The sequence below is a fragment of the Tachyglossus aculeatus genome, chromosome X3 (assembly GCF_015852505.1).
Source record: "Tachyglossus aculeatus isolate mTacAcu1 chromosome X3, mTacAcu1.pri, whole genome shotgun sequence".
NCBI lineage: Eukaryota > Metazoa > Chordata > Mammalia > Monotremata > Tachyglossidae > Tachyglossus > Tachyglossus aculeatus.
In genome coordinates, this window is record NC_052099.1 from 27,981,037 (window position 1) to 28,007,924 (window position 26,888).

The following is a 26,888-nucleotide window of genomic DNA, read 5'->3' on the forward strand; positions in this document are numbered from 1 at the left end:
TGATTTCTGCTCACATGGAATTCACAATCAAAATATGCGATCTGATATTACTGATAAGTATGACTAGAACCAGTATGTGATTGGTAAGCTCCACCTCATTATGGGTTTATAATCTCTCTGCTGGACTGCCGCATTTGATACTCCCAGCACTTAATTCTATTTATTCTGACAGTTTTGACACCTGTCTAGTGTTTTGTTTTGTTGTCTGTCTCCCCCTTCTAGACTGTGAGCCCATTGTTGGGTAGGGACCGTCTCTATATGTTGCTGACTTGTTCTTCCCAAGCACTTAGTACAGTGCTCTGCACACAGTAAGTGCTCAATAAATACGATTGAATGAATGAATGAATGAATGAATGGCCTTTTTTATGGTACTTGTTAAGCGCTTATTATGTGACAGGCACAGTACTAAAGCTCCAAGATATAAATTAATCAGTTCGGACAAAGTCTGTGTCCCACATGAGGCTCACAGTTTTATTCCCACTCCACAGATGAGGTGAGGAGGTGTAGAGAAATTAAATAATTTGCCCAAATTCACCCAGCAGTCGAGTGGTGGGACGGGGATTGATTAGAAGCCAGGTCGTTCTGACTGACTCCGACTATAGCATTCTCACTCTATCCACTAGGCCTCTAGCATGTTTCTTTCTCTTTTTCCCTCTTGGTTTCTTGATTTTCTGGAAGCCTCTGTTTTAAGATAGTTATCTTCTTTCAAATTCCTATAGGCAAGTGCTCAATTAATACCATTGATCACGTTTCTTTCCGTTTTTCCCTCTTGGTTTCTTGATTTTCTTGAAGCCTCTGTTTTAAGATAGTTATCTTCTTTCAAATTATGATTGGTAAGTACTCACTAAATACCACTGATTAATTGATTACTAACCCATTTTGGCTTTATAACTTGAGTGAGGTTGTATTTTTTAAGAAAGCAAGATTTCCAGTTCCCCCTTTATTCCAACCAGAATGATTAGCCAACAATTAAATCTTTAACACTCACTGTGGCCTACTGGAAAGTTCCTGGGGGTCTTACTGAAGGTACATCTCCTCCAAAAGGCTTTTCCTTATTAAAGCCCTCATTTCCTCTTTTCTCTCTCTCTTCTGTATCTCCCTGACTTGTTCCCTTTATTCACCCCCCTACCTGAGCACCAAAGCACTTGTGTACACCTCAGTAATGTATTTATTTATATTCATGTCTGTCTTCCCTTCTAGACTGTAAGCTCCTTGTGGGCAGGGAATGTGTCTGCTATATTATTGTGTTGTACACTCCCAGTTACTTAACAGAGTGCTCAGAATACAGTAAGCGCTCAATAGATAAGATTGATTGATTGATTGAGTCACAGGACCTGAGTTCTAATCCCAGCTCCCCACTTGCTTGCTGTGTGACCTTGGACAAGTCACTTAGTTTCTCTGTGTCTCAGTTTCCTTATCTGTAAAATGTGGATTCAGGGAATGCCTGGTCTCCCTCTCCCATTTAGACTCTGAGCCCCATGTGAAACAGGGACTGTGTCTGACCCGATTAACTAACATTTACCCCAGCGCTAAGAGCAGTGCTTGTCACAGAGGAAATGCTAAACCGAAACCATAATATTAATAAAAATAATATATCACTGGATAAACTTTACTTGTGTGAACCTGGGTTAAGAAGGACTTTGAGGGATGTATTTCTTCTGAGTTGAACTGAGAGATCAAGTACCAGTGCTGCTCTGCTTGCCTTACTGGTCCTGATGGTGAATTTTAAAATGTGGCTATTAAAATTTTAATATGTAGCTATTCATTTGCTTAATCCATCTCTTATGGAATGCATTTAAAACAATTACAGTACTTGTTAAGCGCTTACTATGAGCCAAGCACTATTCTAAGCCCTAAGGTAGATACAAGTCATTCATCCACATGGGGCTCACACTCTTAATCCCCATTTTACAGATGAGGTAACTGAGGCGGAGAGACTTGTCCAAGGTCACACAGCAGACATGGGGCAGAACGGGGATTAGAATCCAGGTCCTTCTGATTCCCAGCCCCATGCAGGGGAAAAATCCTGGGGCTGGAACTGCTAAGGTTACTCGGTCAGTGGCAGTGCTCTCTAGATATACATTTGGGATCCTGTGTCAGGGGATGACTGGAGATTTTAGGCGGCTGCAAGTTTTAGGAAGCTGCATTTGAGTGGTGAAGCAGTTTGGGGAGGTTGCAGTATGTCTCAGTTGAGCAGTGCTTTGGAGCCCCAACAAATCCTTAAATGACAGGTGAAAAATCTGTCACCTCCAAATAATCGCTACCTTTTGGGCCTTAGTCCTGTGGCCTTCATAGAACCCTCCCATTCCGGAGACAAGGATGGAGACTGGAAACCTCAGAAAAGGCATTCTGGCATCCAGGGGGCTGTTGTCAGGGGTGTCCGGGACTCTGAGATGGTCTAGCGAAATGGGGCACCAAAGAAGCCACCCCTGCCTGCAAAATGCTCTTCTTCTAAACATGCCTTGACACCAGTATGAAGATTTGCCCCAGGCAGATTTTGATCTGAAATAGAAGTTTTCAGCAAATAGTCTTTTCACACATAGGTCTTTACCCCGTGCAGACCTGGTAAAGCTGTGAAAGATGTTCTTCCTCACTCTTCTTGGTTGCTTTGCTCATTTTTGTTTTGAGATTTCTAAGATGGATAGAAAAAAAATACATTGGATCAACAACATTTCAATTTTCTTGAAACCTTTCGAAGGCAAACTTTTTGCATGCCGGATAACGCTCTGACCATTTCATAGCATCGGAAGTGCTAACACCAGAGTCAGATCATAAAGGCATTTAGAGCCTGGGAATGACTGCGGTGCAAAAACCCCAAACAGCATTCACATAATGAAGACACTCTTTAATATACTTATTTTAACAGCCAATCTGTTTTCAGCTCCAGCTAGATCTGTTTTTCTATGAGTTTTTGTAGACTTAATAGGATGCCAGTTGCATCTCAAATCCATCTAGGAGACATGACTGAGGATGAAAGCTTTCCTATCATTAGAAATGAAAATATCAACTAACCCAGGGAGAGAACATACAATACAACTGGAAATAAGGCTTTTAAGCTGGACAATTTATGTAGAGTACTAAATCGTCTTTGACCAGTTGCCCAACTTAGGATGTTTCGTGCTTAATTTTAGCAGAATGGTGACTGAAAATATTATAAAACTCCAATATATAACTTTCACCTACTCCTTGGTGGTTTTCTATGCATAACTTCTATGTATAATTCTGTGTACAATTTCTATGTGGTGGTTTTCTATATGTAAATTCTATATATAATTCTATGTATAATTTCTATCTATAACAGCCTATAGAAATGTACGTGTGTATATGTGTGGAGAGAGCCAGAGACTGAAGGACATGTTTCAGAGAAAGGTGGTCAAAAAGAATAAATATGGGAAAAGCAGAGTGATTAAGGAATGAAATAACTGATTATTTATGCCTCACTTTCCTCAGGTTGAAAGAAGCCATCCATTTTTTCTCTCCTAACCTGGTTGTGAAATTTGTGATCTTGGAATATGATTCAGCTATTAAACAAATAAAACGAGTAAAATTTCCCCCCTTTTTTTTTTGCATTGCAACTGAATATTTGAGCCATCTGCATTCAACAGTGACACCATGCTGTTTATTCAAATGAGAATTCTGAACAAAAAGGTTACTTCACTGGGCCAAGGCAGCATGTTTGCCCAGCACGATCCCTACACTTTATTTAAGCTTTTAAACTCTATATCAGTAGCATGAGAGTTGATGTTAAGAACACAAAAGGGATACAGTAGAGTCTAATATACACATTTTTTTTTTCCCTGTGGAATTCTAATTGTCCTGTATGGGGGGAAAATGTACGCTAACCTTCTAGGAATTGAAACGTGGCATTTATTTCATTCAGAGAATTCAGTGACTTCCAATGGTCGCACTGCTAAGGACTCTCAGCTTTGAAAGGGACCTTTTATTGTGCAGGAAGAAAGCTCAGATACAGCACTAAGGGGAAATTTCAGAGTCCAGATTAGCATGCCTAGCAACTCATTGCTGGGCACTGTTTTTTCCCAGTCTCCCACTAGCTGAACCTTTTCCGTCCATTTTTAATTGATTGGGTTAATATAAACCCTCAGCAGTACTAGTGTTTGTGTGGCCCCCATAATAAGACTATTGTGTGATGCTCCCTGCCCTTGTGTTCCCTATTTAGGAATGTGTCGCTCTGAGCAGTTCAAAAGCGGGAGCAAATGAAAAAAGCCACAATCACTTCATTAATGATTTGTAAACAGAATATCCAGCACTGATGCCACCTGCATAGACTTGGTGGGGGTGGGTTGAGGGGAGAGGTTGAGGGGAGCAGTGTGGATCCGCTGAGACTCTATGTGGAATTACTGTGGAATTCAATTTGGAAGAGTAAATAAATGGCCCAATTAACACTTTTACATTCCTACCAAAGGGATGAATTTAGAGGAAATAATTTCTTTCTTGGTGAAATTTTCCGAAGAGACATGGAGCAGTTTAAAATATCCTTCCCCCTCCCCACAACCGCATGTCATTTTACCCAGTAGATTTTACACCACAGACCATGCAGCTATGAGTTGAAAATTATGAATGCAAGGAGCAAAATAGAGTCAAAAGCCTATAGAAAGTGGGCAGAAAAGTTCACTGAAAGTTTCCAAGTGAAGCCAGGATGTTTATAAATTTCCTTTGCCTTAACAATAGACTTCATTAAAGAGGGCCTTTGTTTTTTCTTCCCCAATGCTACATATTATGACAGCTTGAAACAACTTACCAGCTGCATACTGTCATATTGGCTTGCCAAGAAATCATGTTATCCTTCTCCAGACTCAAAATGGAGACCCTCTACATGTTTTGTGAAGATGTTCGAAAGCCTAAAATTGTTCTCCATCCATGCGCCTAAATGCAATGCGTGGTGGCTAATTTTAAAAGCATTCCTGAAGATTTTGTGGAGGGGATGCAAATCGACTGCACTTTTCTAAGTGGAAAGAAAATTGATTATTTTCATGGTAGTTGTTATGGGGATGGTTGATTCATATTATTCTCCTTATTCCCCCTCTTTTCTCAGTAGGGAAGTTGCCGGGATGTGAAGGACGAAACGGAGAGGATTTCCTTTCCCTTCTCCAAGGAGGAATGACATCAAACAGGTCCCAGACTGCCTGCCCAATTTACATTTGTGGAACTGCTACAATCCATCAGAGGCTGTGTCATGTAGTGAACGAGGAGACCTGAGTAAGAGTTTGAGCTCTGTCACCAGTCTGCTGTGTGGCCATTGGCAAATCACTTAACCACTCTGTACCTCAGTTGCAATATCTGCAAAATGGAGATAATAATACCTACTTGTCTAAATGCCTCATGGGACTGTCCCGTGAGAGGGCTCTAGGAATAAGAGTGCTACAGAAAAATCAGGCAGTCATTTGTGTCTTCATGGAGCAGAAGCGACAATCCTGGCTGGCTTATGGTATTTGGTAAGCAGTTACAGTGTCCCAGGCTCTGTACTAAACACTGGGGGGAATACAAGCAAATCAGCTTGGACACAGTCCCTATCTCTCATTGAGCTCACAGTCTTAATGCCCATTTTACAGATGAGGTAACTGAGGCACAAGAAGTAAAGTGACTTGCCCAGGGTCACCCAGCAGACCAGCACTGGAGCTGGGATTAGAACCCATGACCATGAACACCATGCTGCTTCCCAATATGTGTCAGGGAGGTGCCTTCTGGTTGAAGAGAACGGCCACCTATTAAACTAGGAGGATGAGAGAAGCAGCATGATTCAGTGGAAAGAGCCCGGGCTTTAGAGTCAGAGGTCATGGGTTCAAATCCCAGCTCTGCCAATTGTCAGCTGTGTGACTTTGGGCAAGTCCCTTAACTTCTCTGGGCCTCAGTTACATCATCTGTAAAATGGGGATTAAAACTGTGAGCCCCACGTGGGAAAACCTGATCACCTTGTGCTTAGAACAGTGCTTTGCACATTGTAAGCGATTAACAAATGCTATCATTATCATTGTTATGGGGAGAATGGGCTCAGGAATTGCTTGTTCAGAACGGGCCTTGGTCAGTTTTGATCTAAAGGTTCTACTGAAGGTTCATTCATTCAATCGTATTTATTGAGCGCTTACTGTCTGCAGAGCACTGTACTAAGCGCTTGGGAAGTACAAGTCGGCAGTATATAGAGATGGTCCCTACTCAACAATGGGTTCACAGTCTAGAAGTTTGAGTTACTGATTTCCTTTGTTTTGGGTTTTTTTTTTTTGGTATTTGTTAAATGCTTACTATGTGCAAAGCACTGTTCTAAGCACTGGGAAGGATACAAGGTGATCAGGTTGTCCCATGTGGGACTCACAATCTTAATCCCCATTTTACAGATGAGGTAACTGAGGCCCAGAGAAGTTAAATGATTTGCCCAAAGTCACACAGCTGACAAGCAGTGGAGTCTGGATTTGAACCCATGACCTCAGACTCCCAAGACCGTGCTCTTTCCCCTGAGCCATGTTGCTTCTCTAAGCACAAACAGGTCAGACACAGTCCCTGTCCCACGTGGGGCTCACAGTCTTAATCCCCATTTTACAGATGAGGGAACTGAGGCCCAGAGAAGTGAAGTGACTTGCCCAAGGTCACCCAGCAGACGGGTGGCAGAACCAGGATTAGAACTCATGACCTTCTGACTCTCAGACCCATGCTGTATCCACTATGCCATTCTGGGGCAGGATCACCTTCATGTGGGAATAATAATAATAATAATAATAATAATAGCATTTATTAAACACTTACTGGGTGCAAAGCACTGTTCTAAGTGCTGGGGAAGTTACAAGGTGATCAGGTTGCCCCACAGGGGGCTCACAGTCTTAATCCCCATTTAACAGATGAGGTCACTGAGGCCCAGAGGAGTGAAGTGACTTGCCCAAAGTCACACAGCTGTAAAGTGGTGGAGCAGGGATTTGAACCCATGACCTCTGACTCCAAAGCCCGGGCTCTTTCCACTAAGCCATACTGCTTCTCAGTGTGGGATAGTTAGGTGCTTTAAGTGTCAGAGGGGGAAGAACAAACCAACACCACTATCCCCACCTTCAGAGCCTTACTAAAATCACATCTCCATCAAAAGACCTTCCACAATTAGGTCATTCTTCTCCTACTCCCTCTCCCTTCCACATCACCTATGTACTGCTGTACCCCTTGAGGACCTGATGATATTCATCTCACCCTCAACCCTATAGCTCATGTATACATATCCATAATCCATTTATTTATTTCAATGTTGGTCTCCCTCTGAGCAGGAAACGTGTCTATGAGCACTGTTGTCTTGTACTCTTAATTTATTCAATCGTATTTACTGAGCACTTACTGTGTGCAGAGCCCTGAGCAAAAAACTTATAATAATGATGGTATTTGTTAAGCGCTTACTGTGTGCCAAGCACAGTTTTAAGCACTGGGGTAGATAGAAGATTATCGGGTTGTTCCACATGGGGCTCACAGTCTTAATCCCCATTTTACAGATGAGGTAACTGAGGCACAGAGAAGTTAAGTGACTTGCCCAAAGCCACACAGCTGACAAATGGCATAGGCAGGATTAGAACCCACAACCTCTGACTCCCAAGCCCTGACTATTTCCACTAAGCCAGGCTGCCTCCCATAAGTGCTTTTCCAAGCACTTAGTATAGTGCTCTGAACACAATAAACCCTCAATAAATGCCAGTGATCCACTGATTGACTAAAACAAATGACTGCCTTAGGACACACCAAGACACTTGCTTAGCTGCAGCTCTTTCAAGTTTTGCTTTGTTTCCAATTTTCATTTCAACAAGTCGAAAGGGACATTAGTGACTCACTCTTTTTCTTAAATAATAACTAATGAACTGCTCATTTTATGGGGCACTGGCTCTTGAATCCATTCTAATTTAGTTCTGATTTCATCTTGATGAGAAGGCAGCTACTCATTTACTAACAAAACAGGGCATAATACATAATTAAAGATTTCTTTTCTCTGTTTACTGGAGGATTGATTTTAAGTTCTTTTTCTCATGGCAACACATCATTTTTTTACCCCCATCTAGTCATTCATCGGTTACCTTGTATATTTCCAGCCCACTGAAGTATCAGGCTACTGAGGGTTTTGGCCATTGAAGAGAAAACTTACAGAACTTAGATCTAAGTTGCATTAGGAATTCTTATAATCGAACCACAGGCTTAAATTTGTTGCAAATTTGCTTATTAACAATTAGTAATTTGGAGATTCCTTATGCATTTAATTTAACATGCTCTTTTTTGCTGACTGCTCATAAAGGATGTGTTTCATGGGTGATATTTAGATCTGGTGATTTCACCAGTTGACCACAGTTCAGTGGAAATTATTTCCTGTCAATTTTTTTTTCCTTTTTGGACAGTTATAGCCTTCCTTACCCTCTTTCCTATTTCTTCCCATCCTCCTGCTTCATCCTGCTTAGTTTTCAGTGTGACTTTCCTGTCCCATCTTCTTCCCACTCTGAACTCACCTCCCCTCCCATCTCACCATCTTCCATTGTCCCCAGGCCTTTCTTTTTCTTTCTTCCATTTTTAAGGGTCTCTTTTTTTGATAGTTTGTTTTTTATTTAGCCTGACTGTTGCCACTAGTCATCTCCATCCCATGTTGGCTCAACCCTCATAACCGGATAGACAGGTCTTTTTTTAAGTTTTTCTTTTTTAACAACATTCGCCATCACCTCTGCTTACCCTTCTCTCCTCACACACTCCACTGTCAGTCTCCCCATCAAAGGGAGAGCTGGTGTGAGATAACAAAAATGACAGGAGGGAGAACCAAATTTGGGAACAGGAAAAACATGTGGGAACCAAGGGGATCTGAGCAAGGGAGAATAAAGATGCAGGCTAGGTTGTGAGTAATGTGCTTCATTCTACAAAGCGGAGAAAGTTGCTGCACTGTTAAGTAACTGTCTTAACAACAATGTTGACATATGTGATCTTTGACTTTCCTTTCTGCGCTTTTCCAGGTTTGGGGCTGCCTCAATCCAACCGTACAATTAATAATGAATAATAATGGTATTTGTTAAACACTTACTATGTGCCAAGCATGGTACTTTTAGCACTGAGGTCAATGCAAGATATTCAGGTTGGATACAGTCCTCCTCCCAACCAGAATTCACATTCTAAGTAGGAGGGAGAACAGGTATTGAATCCCCATTTTAAAGATGAGGAAATCAGGGTACGTAGAAGGTAAGTGACTTGCCCAGGGTCACACAGGAAGGAAGTGGCAATTTTATCCTGAATCGATCACTAATGATATTTATCTGTTTTTCTTCCCTCTCTTATTTCCTATGCTTTCTGTCTAGTTCACACATTTTAACCTCATTCCTTCCTTGTGCTCTTATCCTCTGGAAAAATTAAAGTCTGATTCCTAATACAGTTATTTTTTTTTTACTGCAACCAGAATTAAGTGATTTGAGATTGAGTTTTATAAATCATTCCACATATGAGTCTGTGAAGTTAGTGTGCTAAACAGTCTCCATTTTAAAAGACAAGAGATCAGTTTTACTGCTGGTAATTAAAAATGAAGAAAGTCTGCTTAAAATACAAATTTATGGAATTACTGTTCTTTAATATATTTTATTAAAACGTTGATAGTGCAATGTTCTGGCCAAATGAATATCTTTTAGCCCCGGATGAAGTAAATTCTGGGTTAGGTGAGTAGATCATGGCTCCACTTAAACTCTGGGCTTGGCCAGAAGCTTGTGCTCCTTGGTAAATGACGAGAAACTATGATTGTGGGATTTCAAATTACAGGAAAAGGAAATTGCACTCTCACCTTTTCTCCCATTCAGGCAATTAGCAAATCACATAAAGTTTAGATGGAAATGAAATGTGTAAAACCTTTGAAAAAAAAGACAAAACAGCTTTTAGCTCGACGTCCTATTGCCCAGAAAAAAGTTATTTGCAGCTGCACAATTTTATTCATGGAACTACTTCCAGAGATCAGTATTGAGATATTCCTTTCCGTCTTCTTTCTAACAAAAATGAGATCTCAATAATCCAACTTAGTACAGTAAACGACAAAATTAAATCTTGATCTTTTTCCCATTTGATTTTTAATAACATCACTCGGTTGCAAGCTTTGAACTTCCCCTATTGCCATGTTTGGTAGTTCTGGAGATTTAGAGGAACACTGCTAGTATTGGGATTTGCTTAAAGCCACTTTTCCATTTCTTCCCGTCTTTCCTTTTATTCCCACTATATGCATGCACTTTCCATCTTCCTGTTCAACCAGAAGGCAGGGATTGTGTCTTTTATGCTTATTCATGCTTCCAAACACCTACCAAAGTGCTCTGCACACAATAGGAACTCAATAAATATTAATAACTTGAAGGGGTGAGGGAAGGAAGAAGGGGGAAGAAGAAGGGGGAAGAAGAAGGGAAGGAAGGAAAATTTGGTATGATGTCCAGGAGCTGAAAGAGAAGCAGAAGCAGCATGGCTCAGTGGAAAGAGCATGGGCTTTGGAGTCAAATGTCATGGGTTCAAATCCCGGCTCCACCAATTGTCAACTGTGTGACTTTGGGCAAGTCACTACACTTCTCTGTGCCTCAGTTCCTTCATCTGTAAAATGGGGATTAAGACTGTGAGCCCCCTGAGGGACAACCTGATCACTTTGTAGCCTCCCCAGCGCTTAGAACAGTGCTTTGCACATAGTAAGCGCTTAATAAATGCCATTAAAAAAAAAAGAGGACCCAAATGAGATCCAAGGAAATGGGCACAAATTGCGAGTATAGGAAAATGAAAGCAAAGCATGGTCAATTTGCTTAGCTGCGAGAGGAAGAAGCTTTTGATAGTACGTGCTCTTATTTTAATTTTGAATTTACATGAATGATTGGACAACTGACAGTAGACAGGTGTGTTTACTAGAGGAAAAGTCAGGGATCTAGAGTGGGAAAGGTAAAGTTATTAGATTGGCATATCCCTCGATAACAAGCTAGGTGCCAAGGAGACTTCACTCTGATCCTCCAAGAATCCTTTATCCCTGCAGGACCAGAATTCTGGGATTGATGGATCACCGGTTTGGTGCAGTAGGATCATTACTTATGTACACAAGGGCTGTACACATAGAGCACTCAGGTACATATGTAGCACTCAGAGAAGCAGCATGGCTTAGTGGAAAGAGCCCGGGCTTGGGAGTCGGAGGAAGCGGGTTCTAATCCTGGCTCCGCCACTTATCCGCTCTGTGATCTTGGGCAAGCCACTTAACTTCTCTGGGCCTCAGTTATGTCATCTGTAAATGGGGATTGAGAGTTTGAGCTTCACGTGGGACAACCTGATTACCTTGTATCTACCCCAGCGCTTAGAACAGTGCTTGGCGCTTAACAAATACCATAATCATAATTATTATTATGTATAAATCTATAAATTATATGTTATAAATATTGTATTTATATTAATGTCTGTCTCCCTTTCTAGACTGCAAGCTCCTTGCTTGGGGGGAATGTGCTTACCAATTCTATTGTACTCTCCTAAGAACTTAGTAAAGTGTTTTGCACACGATAAAGTACTCAATACATACCATTCATTAAGTTATTCATTGATCTTAGGTTTTGATCATATTTAAGGTTACACAGCTATCTTGGAATAGGTGCTTGTGATAATGAAATATTGTAAAATTAATTACATTTTCCAGTAGAAATATTCCAAAAGCACTTGCAATTGCGTTTCTCTTCCAGTTTACATTTATTTTCTAATATCAGAATAACTGCATATTATTATCCAGTTTAAATTACTGTTATTATTATTCAATTATCAATTAAGAATATATATCTGATTCCTAAAGAAAACTCGTCACACTTTAAAACTAACTCAAATCGGAGGTGTATTTGAAAGTCGACTGAAAGTTGAAAATGGGAAAATAAAGGTGATTTAAAACCCCCACTCGTAAAACAAATGCTATGGTTCAATTCATTAAATAAACTCAGGAATTCCACAAACAAATTTAGACACTTAAAAAGTTCAAGTACTGCTTAACCCTTGTGGAGTTTCCAGGATACCTGTACTTAAATGAGAGGACGTAAAGTCAGCCTTAGCAAGTCAAGTCTGGATTTGGCTCCGAGTTTTAAAAAGCCGTTGCTAGTAAAAGATGATGGCAATTTCTCTGGCCTACCAGTTTATTCCCAAAGTAAAAAGAAAAAATAAAACTATAGGGTTGGTTCCAGTACCTTCTTTCAAAAACTTATCAAAGCTCTTGAGCCCCAATAAAGGGATGACCTCAGGAGGGGTCTTTTTCCAGGGATGAGTGTGGATAAAATCAATGCATCACTACAGTTTACTCAGGTCTGACTTTACTGTAGAAGAAAATCTACATTTTGGCTTAAACATACTGCGGTTCAAGGACAATCTAATGACTAGGAATTTAGTTTCGTGAGACCTCTTTGTTATTTTTTTCTTTTCGGCTCTTCAGAAAAGGGCTGACTATCAGTACGAACCTCAGCGGATGAGTTTTCAAATGGTATGGAAACCACAACCCAATTACAGTTCATAGAAAACTTTCAGACTGTAGTTACTGTGTGGTTGGCCTTGGTTATCTGTTATTATATCCTTATCAGGACCACATCTTGGGTTCTAAGTTTGATAATCCATAATCCTTCTAAATGGACAATGATACCTTACCATCAGGGGGTTCCTGGGATGAAAGTATACCACAGAATGGCGTGGCAGAACATACCCTGAAATGATGGATGATGCTAGATAGAGGACATGCCCTGAAATGGAGGAGGATTAGGGTGTGGGGGAGATGCTTAAAAGCCAGTGATTCCAATTTACATCCTTACTGTTGGGTAGGGACCATCTCTATATGTTGCCGATTTGTACTTCCCAAGCGCTTAGTACGGTGTTCTGCACACAGTAAGTGCTCAATAAATATGATTGAATGAATAAATGAATGGAATAAACACAATACAATTGGGATTTTTTTTAATGCAAATAATTACGAATTATGGGCGCTCATCTCATCTCATGCCTGGCTGATGACAATAACACCTACCACTTTTGATCATTCAGTCATTCAATACCTTGATTCCGACCTGGTGGACAGAAAAGGGCATTGAATCAGTCAGTTGCTTGTATTTATTGAGTGCTTAATTTGGGCAGAGCACTGAACTAAGTCCTTGGGAGAGTACAATATAACGATATAACAGGCATATTCCTGACCTACAGCAAGCTTACAGTTAAGAGTGGGAAACAGACAATACTCTAATTAAATTATGGATATGTACATAAGGGCTGTGGAGCTGCAGGGGGTAGACGGTTCATAAAGGGAGTAAATCAGGGTGATGCATAAGGTAGTAGGAGAAAAGGAAATGAGCGCTTAGTCAGGGAAGACCTCTTGGAAGAGGTGTCCCTTCTGAAAGGCTTTGAAAGTCGGGAAGTAATCTTCTGTCAGTGATGAAGAGGAAGGGCATTCCAAGCCAGAGGTGGGACTTGGGTGATTATTGTGGTATTGTACTCTTCCAAGTGCTTAGTACAGTGCTCTGCACACAGTAAACACTCAATAAATATGACTGAAGATAGATGAGATTGAGGTACAGTGAGAAGGTTGGCAGGTTGGAAGGTTGGTATGTTGAAGGTTGGAAGGATGGAGAAGCAGCATGGTTCAGTGGAAAGAGCACGGGCTTTGGAGTCAGAGGTCATGGGTTCTAATCCTGGCTCCGCCAATTGTTAGCTGTGTGATTTAGGGCAAGTCACTTAACTTCTCTGGGCCTCAGTGACCTCATCTGTAAAATGAGGATGAAGACTATGAGCCCCCGATGGGACACCCTGATCACCTTGTAACCTCCCCAGCACTTAGAACAGTGCTTTGCACATAGTAAGTGCTTAATAAATGCCTTTATTATTATTATTATTATTATTATTAGAAGAGCAAAGTGTGGGGGCTGGGTTGTAATATTAGAGCAGTGAGGTGAGATAGGAGATGCAAGGTGATTGAGTGCTTTAAAGCTGATGATAAGAAGTTTCTGTTTGATGTGGAAAAACCAAAGAAAGATCCAGAGACGATGAGATTATGATAGGTGGATGGAGAAGGAGCAGACGGGGATAAGAAGAGGAAACTATTGGCAGCAAATGGGAAAAAGAGTGGTAAGAAAAATAGCCTGGTACATAAAAACAGACACGAGAAGAAGAGGAAAATATTAAGGGAAACGAAAGGGGAAAAATACAATGGTGGTTTCTGTATTCTTCTCCCTTAATAATGTTCATGCACTCATTCAATTGTATTTATTGAGTGCTTACTGTATGCAGAGCACTGTATTAAGCACTTAATATTCCTAGTGGCACCCTCATCTTGTTCATGAGACAATCTGGACAAGAAAGGACAATGGCTCATGACATAATTTTTCAATTCTCACTTCTATGATTAAACTTTTACTAAAAGATGGTTGGAGTCCATGTCAATTAAAGCTCCATATCATTTGGCGCAATGGGAACCATTTTTTTTTTTAGAATTTGTTAAGCATAAGCACATAATGTGTCAAGCACTGTTCTAAGCACTGGCATACGTACAAGGCTATCAGGTTGGACATTGTTCCTGCCCCTGTTCCACATGGGGCTCACTGTAGAAGTATGAGAGGGTAGGATTTAATGCCCATTTTACAGTTGAGGAAACTGAGGCACAGAGAAGTTAAGTGACTTGACCAAGGTCACGAAGCTAGCTATTGGCAGAACTGGGATTAGAACCCAGATCCTCCAACTTCCTGTGCTCTTTCCACTAGACCATGCTGCAAAATAAATAAAGATGCTTAAGACAATTTTATTGAAGTATCTGATGTAGGTGGCAGTTGGAAGAGAAGAAGCAATAACAGTGCTCTGCACACAGTAAGCGCTCAATAAATAGGATTGAATGAATGAATAACAAAACAATTTATTTGTTCTGTTTTATTCAAAACAAAAATGCCAATGTCTTTATTTATAAAGGAACAGGAAGTTTCATTCAGTGGAGAGCCAACCCAGAAAATATGATTTTAATCCTGCCTGGTTCACACCTTCAGATATCTATTTGGAGAGTTAAAGAACACTGCAAGTCAAAGAGACCCCAAGGACCTGAGTTCAAATCATAGTTTAGGTCAGTAGGAAAATGTAGCTGATGATTTGTCATCTTCAGGGGTCAAAGTTTATACAAAAATCAATCAGAATTCAGTGGTGAGAGGTTGTTATTAATAATAATAATAATAACTGTGGTGTTTGCTAAGTGCTTACTGTACTGTACTTACTGTAATACTACTACTACTAATAATAATAATGATGGTATTTGTTAAGCGCTTACTATATGCAAAGCAATCAATTAATCAATTAATCAATCATATTTATTGAGCACTTACTGTGTGCAGAGCACTGTTCTAAGCGCTGGGGAGGTTACAAGGTGATCAGGTTGTTCCACAGGGGACCCACAATTTTAATACCCATTTTACAGATGAGGTCACTGAGACACAGAGAAGTTAAGTGACTTGCCCAAAGTCACACAGCCGACAGTTGGCGGATCTGGGATTTGAACCCATGACCTCTGACTCCAAAGCCCATGCTCTTTCCACTGAGCCACACTGCTTCTAAGCCCTAGGGTGGATCGGGTGAGGCACAGTTTCTGTCCCACATGGGGCTCACAGTCTCAATCCTCATTTTACAGATGAGGAAACTGAGTCACAGAGAAGTGAAGCAATTTCTCCACAGTAACATAGCTGACAAGGGGCAAAGCTGGGATTAGAACCCACGACCTTCTAACCGCCAGGCCTGTGCCCGGCAGGGAAGAGGGGAAAGGAGAGCACAGGTAAATAGTCCACCTCTAGAGGAAGAAGGGCGTGTGTTATCTCCACCGTTTGCAGGTCCAGGCTTGAGGCTGCAGCCTGCCTTTAGAGGGTGAGGAATAGCACCACCATCTTGGATCCACCTCCATTCCCACCACTTCTGACTCCCAGGGCATGTTGGATAGCAGCCGAAGGCTCTGGGGAACAGTCAAGATGGGAGACGTGAGTCTGTGAATGCAGACACTAGGCTGGCTATTCTATTTATTTTATTTTGTTAATATGTTTTGTTTTGTTCTCTGTCTCCCCCTTCTAGACTGTGAGCCCACTGTTGGGTAGGGACCGTCTCTATATGTCGCCAACTTGTACTTCCCAAGCACTTAGTACAGTGCTCTGCACACAGTAAGCACTCAATAAATACGATTGATTGATTGAATGGGGGCAACTACTTCATTTTCTCCCCCATTCTGGAACCCCTGGGTGAAGGCCTTGCCACCACAATGGCTAAAGGAACGCTACAGTCATAGCGAAAAAATGATCATACCACATTGGTCAATGCCGGGATCTCTTTCTATGCATACGAGTTTGTGGCCCATTCTGGGTTACGTTCAGCACCAATCATCTTTAATTTTTATGTTCTCTTCTGAAATGCCAGTCTGCTGAGGAAAAAAAAATGCAAACCACAGAATCATGCGGGCATTACCAGGCAATTGGGCGAGATGTTAGTTGAGCTACGTGAAGAAACTTGTTCAGCATTTCGAGTACTTGTATGGTGTGGTTCCAGAGACTGTCATGATGAATCACCACCCTTTTGTGGGCATTAAGTGTGTTTACTAAAATTTAAATGAAATGAAATAAGCACTGCACTTTCAAATTTAGAGAACTTAATAATTTAGTGGTACGTCTAGTAATGCTTCATTTCTTGGTCGAAATCAAGCCTCTCTCTTAAACCTCTCTCTTGTTAAGAAGGAAGTCTGAATACTGGGTTTACTGGGTCAGCTCATAATTTCTGTAACAGGGAGTTTGTTTAAATGCACGAGGAGGCTGCTGTTAGAAGCAGAGGTGGAATCCTAAGCCCAGACTTCACATCTTGATTTTCCAAATGCAAAAGGAGCAATGCGGAGAGGAGCAAAAACATCAGAAGGAATTGCATTACAAGCGAAGGCGAAAGAACTGATAGGCAAATCCCGAATTCCAAGTCGCCATTGTACACGCGGCTGTTGATCTCTTGTCTAAATAATTTTGACGACTGGGGTGCTGAAAATACCCTCTTGGCGAGGTATGCAAAAGAAAGAGGCGTTTGTCATTCTTGTGCGTTTCAAAGAGTATTTCTGAAAAGCTATCAGTGTCCTTTTTACTATAGAAAAGCCCCGCTTGGCAGAGTTAAATGGATTAATTGCCTTTTCAGTGTAAGGGGGAAAAAAAGAAGTAGGAGTCTTTATCTCCTCTGATTTCAGTGGCTGAGCCCGGGCTTTTCAGATGCACATATGCCTTTAATGACTTAATCACCTAATTAGGTGACTTGCAAAGGCAATTGGCAAATGAGCAGAGGGTTATTTTCTAATTCCCATGTTTCTGTTGATAAAGCAAGGTACTCTGATAGAGCCCATCCTTTCCCCCAACTCAAGATCATGGAGATAAAACTTTAAGAATAAGCTGAGCAAACCCTTTCAGCAGGAAATGCCAAGTAACTAAGGGATACACTGTCATTATTTAAAACCTCAGTGTTATTTTAGCAACAAAGTTGGTTTAACATGTAGGTTTAAGCCACTTAAGACTATCCCTGGACTTTTAAGGTTACTCATCCATTGCATGTTTGGAACCTCAGCATTACATAATGTAAGTGGCAGGTTTCTTGGGTTGCAGTCATGAAACGAGAGCAGTAAGTAAATCCACGCATAAGCAAACTAAAGTCAATTTTAGCTTTAAAAGGTTGATTAATTGAGGCCAAGAAGTGTTGTCTGAGGCCTAAATTACCTGGAGAATTTGCTAGCATAAACCTAGAATTGAAGTAGAATTTGGGGCTACCCGAACAGGGGTTAGTAGCAGTAAATGAAGTGTATTTTGGTTTTATGGAGTAGTAACATCATTAGTGGCATTTGTTAAACCCTTAATATGGAGCTCACATTCTAAGGCCTGGGGAGAATAGATGTTTAATCCCACTTTAGAGATGAGGAAACTGAGGCTCAGCGAATATGTGTCTTGTCCAAGTTCACACAGCCGGCAAGTAATGGATCAGAGATCAGAACCTAAGCCCCCTGACTCTCAGGCCCAAATTCTTTCCACTAGGCCACACTGCTTTGGTAAGGGCAGAGAATGTATCTGTTTATTATCATTTTGGACTCTCCCAACCTCTTAGTAGTATGGTCTGCACACAGTAAGGGCTCAGTAAATATGACTGACTGAATGAATAAGGGTCACCGGTGTTTGTGAGATAAAAGATGAGCCTTAAACCGTGAGGTAAATCAATCAACCCCTCTCAGGATCGCACCTGGAGAGTTTCTGGTACTCTACCAGTCTCTGCTATTCATTCAATCGTATTTACGGAGTGCTTACTGTGTGCAGAGCACTGTACTAAGCGCTTGGGAAGTACAAGTTGGCTATGGGAGGGAGAGTCAAGCAGAGGCCTACCCATTCTATTCCTAGCTTGGGCAGCGGCTAGCCAGTGGAAGGCAATCTAATACAAGCCAAAACTCACCTGTTCTGGGCAGCAGCAGCACGGGAGAGAGTCAGGGGTGGAAACTCAAGTTTACTGCGTGAAAGAGGACAGGGTAAACCACCCCATATTTTCACCAAGAAAACACTCTGGATGTATTACCAGCATGATTGCCGATGGAGGTAGAGCTTTCTGGGAGAAATGTGTCCATAGAGTTGCTATGGGTCAGAGATGACTCAACAGCATAAGACAAGAAATCAATCAATCAATGGTACTTATTGAGCGCTTACTATGTACAGAGCACTGTTCTAAGTGTTTGGAAGAGTATAATCTGAGAGAATTATACCCTGCCAATAATGAAAGCAATCCAAGAAGCAGAAAACATACAACCGAATCCAGCATTATTATCCTGATGGCCCAATTATTCCCAACTCAGGGATCTTGGCTATCAACTCTGTTATATTGTACTCTCCCAAGCGCTTAATAAAGTATTCTACACATCACAAGCACTCAATAAACATCACTGATGGATTGATTGGTACTTATTGACCACTTACAGTGCAGAACACTGTACTAAATTCTTGGGAGAGTATAATAAAGTAAATTGGCAGACAAGATCCCTGCCTTCAATGACTTTGCAATCTAGTGGAACTTGATAATGGAATGGCATTGCTAAAGACGGTTGGGAACAAACCATATCTAGGAAACAAGTGTATCTTCCCGAAGCCTAATGTTTTTTGAAAAAGATTTGTAGGAGTGCATTCACGGTTTCATGAATTAGAGAGTTTTACTGGAGAAATATTTACACTCGAAGCACAGCTCATTCATTCATGCAGTCAGTCGTATTTATTAAGTGCTTACTGTGTGCAAACCACTGTACTGAGCACATGGAAGAGTACAATATAACATTAAATGGACACATTTCCTGTCCACAGTGACTTCCCAGTCTAGAGAGTTCCAAACTGACAATCCATGGTGGATATCCTGAATGAATCATTTTCTCAAACTTCAAATAATAATTCACTACAGTGACTTAAGAGATTTCAGGACTATAAGCATAGGCCATGGTCTCTCTACAATGGAGAGTTGATGAAAAAAGAGAAGCAAAATGGAGTGACAATTTTCCCAGGAAATGAGAATTCAGGTCTTCATTGTTCCATCATATAGAATCAGAGTGGCCTAGTGGATGGAGTTCAAAATATTTTGAGTTAGTGTCCAGAGACCTCCATAAATGCATTATAGTATTGTTTTAAGCACTTACTATGTGCCAAGCACTGCACTCTTTGTCCTCTAGACTGTAAGCTTGTTGTGGGCGGGGAATTGTTTTATTGTACTTTTCCAAGTACTTAGTACAGTGATCTGCACACAGTAAGCACTCAATAAATTCAATTGAATGAAAATGAATGGGATGGATGCAAGTTAATCAGGGTGAGTGCAGTTTCTGTCTCTGTCTAGAGAAGAGAGAGCACAGGATTCACTACAGAGGGTGAAAGGCATTAAATGGTTTCAGGGCCTTGTCTGTGGGGTGGCTGAAGGAGTTGTATGGTGACAGCCATTTGAAAGCACCTTGTCTTAAGCTGTCTAGTCATCTCCGACCCATAGCAACTTCATGGATACGTCTCTCCTGGAATATCCCACCTCCATCTGCAATTATTCTGCTGGTGTATCCATAGAGTTTTCTTGGTAAAAGTATGGAAATGGTTTACCATTGCCTTCTTCCGCACAGTCAGTTTGAGTCTCTGCCCTCAACTCTCTCCCATGACGTTGCTGCCCAGCCACCCTGAGTGAACAGAGGCACCTGGAGTGGAATGCAATTGCTTTAGGATAAAGAAGGAGAGGTCAGATGGCTCTTGGGAAAACACTCTCGATTCTGGGGTTTGAATGGATATCACATGGAATGTGGGAGGAAAGTGAGGGTGGTGAGGGGAAAAAATTGTTTCCCACCTTAGAACAGACAAATTTCTGAGACAGACCCTGCCTCCACGGAAGATTCCAGCATTAAAACGGACAGGAAATCTATTGGAATGACATCTGTTCTTTGGTCAAAAGATTGAGGAAACTTCATCCATTGGGTGTCCATTAGCATTCAGAAACAGATTCTCTTGGTGGAGTTGTGTAACATACTAAAAGTCGGCTGCAAGTCAGGTAGAGAGGGAGTGTGGGATGAAAATTAATCTAAAGGGATTGGGGAGGTACAAGGAAGACTTACTTCTTTAAAGGAAATCTGTATTTATGGTTAAAAGTCAAGAGCTGCCTCAGAGCCCCACGAGGTTTTTGGATGGAGCGAGTGAAGCTAAATAAAGATTTTCTTTCCGTGAGGTGCTGGGGTGACACCACAGAAATCTGGTCTCTTTTGTTTTCTATTGAAAATCCTCAGACCAGGAATACTCACACTTGTTTAGGGGATCTAATATCCGATGTGAAACAAGGACCACGTCTATTGTGCCTGTCACCAGTGGCTCTATTAGAAACAATCAATGCTTTTCCAAGGCTACATGGTGCGTGATATAATTCCATTTTCTCCCCTGACCGCAGGAAAGGGAAATCGGGTAATTAAATGTGAGAAATCACCGAACGGGGGGCCCTTTCTGCTCCGTCGGATTTCCCAATACGGTTGCCCAGCCGTAGAAGCCAGAAGCTAGCCTAGGGAAAGGAAGGCTGGCTCCGGACAAATGCATGATGCTGCCCCTGAATGCACCACGAAGCAAACACAGTTTGTTGTCAGGAACTAACAAGTCAGCCATGTCCTGTTCAAGTGCCACAACTTCCCATCAACTTGAAAAGGTCTGACTGTTAGTAGGCTTCAGTCACAGTGATATGCTTTCTGCTTTCGGATTCCATTGTTTTGAGACTGAAGGAGCGGGGCAGAAGATGTGCCTCCTTTGGCCAAAGTCTCCTTGAAAAAAAAAATGGCAGCAATGAGAGGAAAGAGCTGAGAACCTGCTGCAGGGATTTTTTAAGAGAAACAATAGTGGTAAGGATGAGCTTTGTCAGTCAAGATGGTTTAATTTTGATTTTTCCATTTTTCATCCTTTAGAAACCTTTGGAAGCGGTGCACGTGGCTTTCCGCACCGGGAGAATAGGAGCAAAATCAGTTTCCTAATATTTTTTCACATTATAGAATGAGAATATCTTTGAGATCTACTGCCTACAATGAATAAAAATGAATTACTCTGTCCCTCAAGAAATAGGCTGCATTTTGCGGTGGATTAAATCTGGATAATGAGGAGAAAAGCATAAGGAATTTGAGTCTGAGATTTACCAGGAAAGCAAAGTAATCCTAGTTCCCTTTGATTACTGCTTTTAATATGTAGGTTAGGAAAAGTCTATCACCCGTTTTTTATAAGTAACTATGTTTGACATTTCAATTTAGTTCTTACCGCTTTTAATACATTTTTTATATTGTACTCTTCAACGGATAATTTACTTCCCAGTGTTTCTTTGTAATAAGACCTAGGATGGGAAAAATGTTCTCATTTATGTGTAAATTTTGTTAAACAAACTCATCTGCATAACCACATTCTCCCAAGGATTTTGTTTTCAGTTAACTATTTTTTTGTGTTTGTTTTGTAACTCACTAGATTTGCTGCCTAAAATCATCAAACCAAAACACAGGTTATCTAAGTGACCTTTTATTTCAAATATGATGTTGGCTAATAGAGCAGTATAAAATGCAACATTAGATCATTGGGTGGGATGAGAAAACTGAAGGTTTTTATTTTAAGATTAAAAAAAAAAAACCGTTTGACTGTGTTCTATTTCAGTTGCCTGTCTACTAAGTCCCCTAAGCATTCTAAGGGGGAAATGCCACAAACAGAGCCTTGTGGATGTCACCTCAGCAAACATCAGTTTAAACTCTGGTAGTTCTCAGGGGAACCTAAATTCTGGTTGCATTTATCAGTTTTTGTTTTCACAACAGAAAACTATAACTAGCGCGAATGACACCCCAGGGGTGTATCTGAAAGCATTCCGTGTATTTAAAACTTTGAAAGCTATCTAGATTTTCAGTTTTTTTTAACGCCTTTGAGTGAAGAGTGGTAGAATATTCACTCTCAGTAAGGACTAAGTAATATAGAAGATCTGAAGTTGCTTTGCCTAATATGCTCCTCTAGCTCTCTCATACCCATAAGCTTACTTCTCACCCTTTCTTTATCTCTCTCTCTCTCTCTCTCTCCCTCCCCAGTTGTCTTTTCCTCTCTCTGTCTTTCAATCAACGATAGTTACTAACTGCTAACTGAATGCAGAGCTGAATGCTTGGGAGAGTACAGTATAACAAAGTTGGAAGACTGGTCCTTGCCCTCAAGAAACTTAGAGTCTAATAGGGGACACTAAATTTAATTAAAGGTGACAGAGTGCTGTGAAGATGGAGTTGATATGAGAATAAAAGATACCCAAAAAGATATCCTAAAAGATACCCAAATCATAGACAGTGCAGAAGGGAGAGCAAATAGAGGGGGATAATGAGAGGTTAGTCAGGGAAGTCCTCCCGGAGGAGATGTGTGATTGTAGTAGGGCGTTGAAGATGGGGAGAGTGGGGTGTGTAGGATATGAGGAGGGCATTGAAAGATGATATTGGCAAGAGGTCAGTGGTGAGACAGATGGGATTGAGCTACAGTGAGTAGGTTAGCATCACAAGAGTGAAGTCTGCAGTTTGGATTGTGGATCAGTGACGAAACGTAGGAGGAGATCTGACCGCCTACCTTTATAGGGGTTTCTGTTTGATGTGGAGAAGGATGGACAATTGGTTTTTGTGCTCATTGTTGAAGGGCAACAGGGGCAATAGTTTTCTTTGGGTTTTTGTGGTATTCGGTAAGCACTTACTATGTCCCAGGCACTGTTCTAAGCACTGGGGCAGATACAAGCTAGTCAGGTTGGACACAGTCCCTATCCCACGTGAGGCTCACTGTTACAGAGGTGGATGGAAGTGAAGCGATTTGGTCAAATCACACAGCAGACAAGTGGAAGAGGTGGAATTAGAACTCAGATCCTTCTAACTCCCAGGCCCATGCTGTAGCTGCTGAGCAATGCTGTGTTTGAGATCGATTCCCATATTTACTCATCCCTGGTCTCTGACAAAATATGATAGTTTCAAATCAAGGTCTAAAGACCCAAAATGGGGACTTTCTGGCCTGTGGGTTCTTTGAAGCCTGCCATCTCTCACAGTTCTCATCCTCCCAAAAATCCCTGCCGTTTCCCCCTCATATTCAAAAGAAAAAGCCAGCGCCCTTAAACTTACACACTCTCTCCGCATTCATGCAGTTACATATGTATGTGGATAGACGTACACACTCAAATCACAAGACATATATTCAGGGAACACATACATACACACACACACAATCTTCACTGTTATCAACTGCAGCACTGACTGATTCATACATTCATTCATTCAATCATATTTACTGAGTGCTTACTGTGTGCAGAGCACTGTACTAAGCGCTTGGGAAGAGACTGATCATCTACTGGGTACAGAGGATGGGACATGGGGTTGGATAATAAGGAGACTTCAACATGGCCTAGTGAATAGAGTACGTCCTGGGAGTTCAACTTGTACTTCCCAAGCACTTAGTACAGTGCTCTGCACACAGGAAGTGCTCAATAAATACGATTGAATGAATGAATGAATGAGTCAGAAGGTCCTAGATTCTAATCTCCATTCCACCACTTGTCTGCTGGGTGAACTTCGGCAAGTCAGTTCTCAGTGTCTTGTTATCTCACCAGTAAAATGGGGATTAAAACTGTGAACCCCATGTGGGACAGGGACTGTGTCCAATCTGATTAGCTGTATCTACCGCAGTGTTTAGTACAGTGCCTAGCACATAGTAAGCATGTAACCAATACCATAAAAAGGCCCAGTTCCTATCCTTGAATAACTTTCTAGAAGCTTAGGAGAGAACCAACCATTTTGTATGGCTCAAAAGCACCACTACCTTTACAGCCAGGTAGAAGTGGTTCAATTTTGTTTAGTGGAAAACAGTAAGAAGCATTTTCACTTCAGCTGGGCCACACATCTTATTGAAATTTGCTCTAGCTAGCTGTTCATTAGAAGCCCGTTTAAAACCCAAAGATGAAATCTTGGAGTGGTGTTTGAGACACTGAAACCACACTGGGAACTTAATGTTTTTCCCATCCAATCATCTGTTGTGAAACATTCAGGGCATGTGATGCATAATTGGGCAGTTTAGTATGAACATATATACCCACATCTCATTCTAATGCAAGGTTTCCTCAGAGAAAAATTGAAGCAAACAGGCAAGGAACTATAATCCCAATCAGGAAAAAGAAGGTTAAGACCATCTGGAAGAATGAGAAAGCGAAGCTAACAGTTGGAATCAAAACGAGGGCTACTGTGAGCAAAGGGCTTTTGTTTGGTGTTGTTTCAATGAAGTCCTCATCGAATGTAGAGCCATAAGGACAAGAAAAAAGGACAGTTCCTTGGGTTGAGTATTATTTGCTTGAGCTAGGTATAACTTTGCCAAAGTTAAGGGCCAGAAATAGCAGTGTGGAGTGGTCCTTACAAGGAAAACACTTCTTCCCGAGGCAGAATCAAAAGCACCAAGAAAACAGATGCAGTATTGTGATGGGCAGGTCTTGGTCCCCGTAAACAAACTTTGACTATTCCAGATATCCAAGACTCTAACCAGAGTTGGCAAGTTGTCTAACTCTTCCACACCTGCAAGTTTCAGTTGTTGTTGTTGTTATTGTTGTTGCCGTCCTGTGATGAGCATCGCTAGACAAGCCATTCCACTGGGCATGAATAGAGCACACAGTAGGAAACCTGGGAAACTCATTCATCTTCGATCAATAGTCCATTGGCTAGCTGAAGTGATAACAAACCAATTTGATTTATGAAGTGCGAAGCAGTCATGCATGGATTTATCAAAAAAGAAAATGAGTTGAAGGCAAACAACGATGTGGATCTAAACTCTCCAGATTACTATCAAACAACTGAAGAACAAAAATAGAGTGTCCTAAAATATGCAAGATTGATGGCTAGAAAATCTCAGGCCAAATACTATTCCCTTATTACTATGCGTGGGAATTTGAAAAATAAATGAAACTAAAGTCAAGATGGCTGATGGCAACCATGGTCAGGAGGCCAAACCCTTTTACTTTGTCAATGACAATTTATTACTTTAAAATATTTCCAAATGTGAGTAGAAACTAAGACAACTAGAAGGAGTAAAGAGCAGAGTTTAGTTGACACCTTCCCAGTTTCGAAGGCTTGCTTTGGATTCAGAGTTAGGACAAGACTACACTATAGGCATATGAACCCTGTATTATTTCTTGATTTCCTTGTATTTGAGGGGTAGACACAAGGAATTTAGTCTTTTGAAGCTTATATATCTTGTCTTATGCCGTCGAGTCGTCTCCGACCCACAGCGACACCGTGGATACATCTCTCCCAGAACGCTCCACTTCCATCTGTGATTGATCTGGTAGAGTATCCATAGAGTTTTCTTGGTAAAAATCCAGAAGTGGTTTACCATTGCCTCCTTCCGCACAGTAAACTCGAGTCTCCGCCCTTCACTCTCTCCCAGGCCGCTGCTGCCCAGCACAGGTGAGTTTTGACTTGCAGCAGATTGCCTTCCACTCGCTAGCCACTGCCCAAGCTAGGAAAGGGTATGCCTCTGCTTGACTCTCCCTCCTATAGTCAAGACTAGTAGAGTACTGGAAACTCTACAGGTGCAACCCTGGGAGGGATTTATATTAGTAGGTGATTCTAAAATTGAATTTAAAAAATGAATTCAATATTTATTATGAATACAAATATCAAACAATCAATGATATTTATTAAACACCTATGATGTGAAGAGCACTATGTTAACCTCTTGAGAGGATCCAGTAGAATTAGCAGTCATGATCCCTGCTTCAGTGTAACGGTGGAAACAGACCCTAAAATAAATTTCTAGTATGGGGAAGACTGTGTGCAACCTGATAAACTTGTGTCAACCCCAATGCTGAGAACAGTGCTTTGCACATAATAAGTGCATAACAAACACCATTCCAAAAAATGAGAGTAGCGATGACCACAGTAGTTAAGAGAAGCAGCGTGGCTCAGTGGAAAGAGCACGGACTTGGGAGCCAGAGGTCATGGGTTCTAATTCCGGCTCTGCCACTTGTCAGCTATGTGACTTTGGGCAAGTCACTTAACTTCTCTGGGCCTCAGTTACCTCATCTGTAAAATGGGGATGAAGACTGTGAGCCCCACGTGGGACAACCTGATCACCTTATAACCCCCCCCGCCGCTCCAGTGTTTAGAACACTGCTTCACACATAGTAAGCACTTAACAAATGCCATTATTGTTATTATTATTAGTTACCAAGGCAGCTGCCTGTGGGTTTTCGTGCTTGAACTAAGCATTGGCATGAAACTGCAGATAAAATGGATTCCTGCACATGAAAAACTTCTGACCTAAGACCTTCTGATCCCAGACCTATGATCTAGCCACAGTGCCAAGGGGCCTTCAGTGTGCCAAACCCCTGTCCTCCCA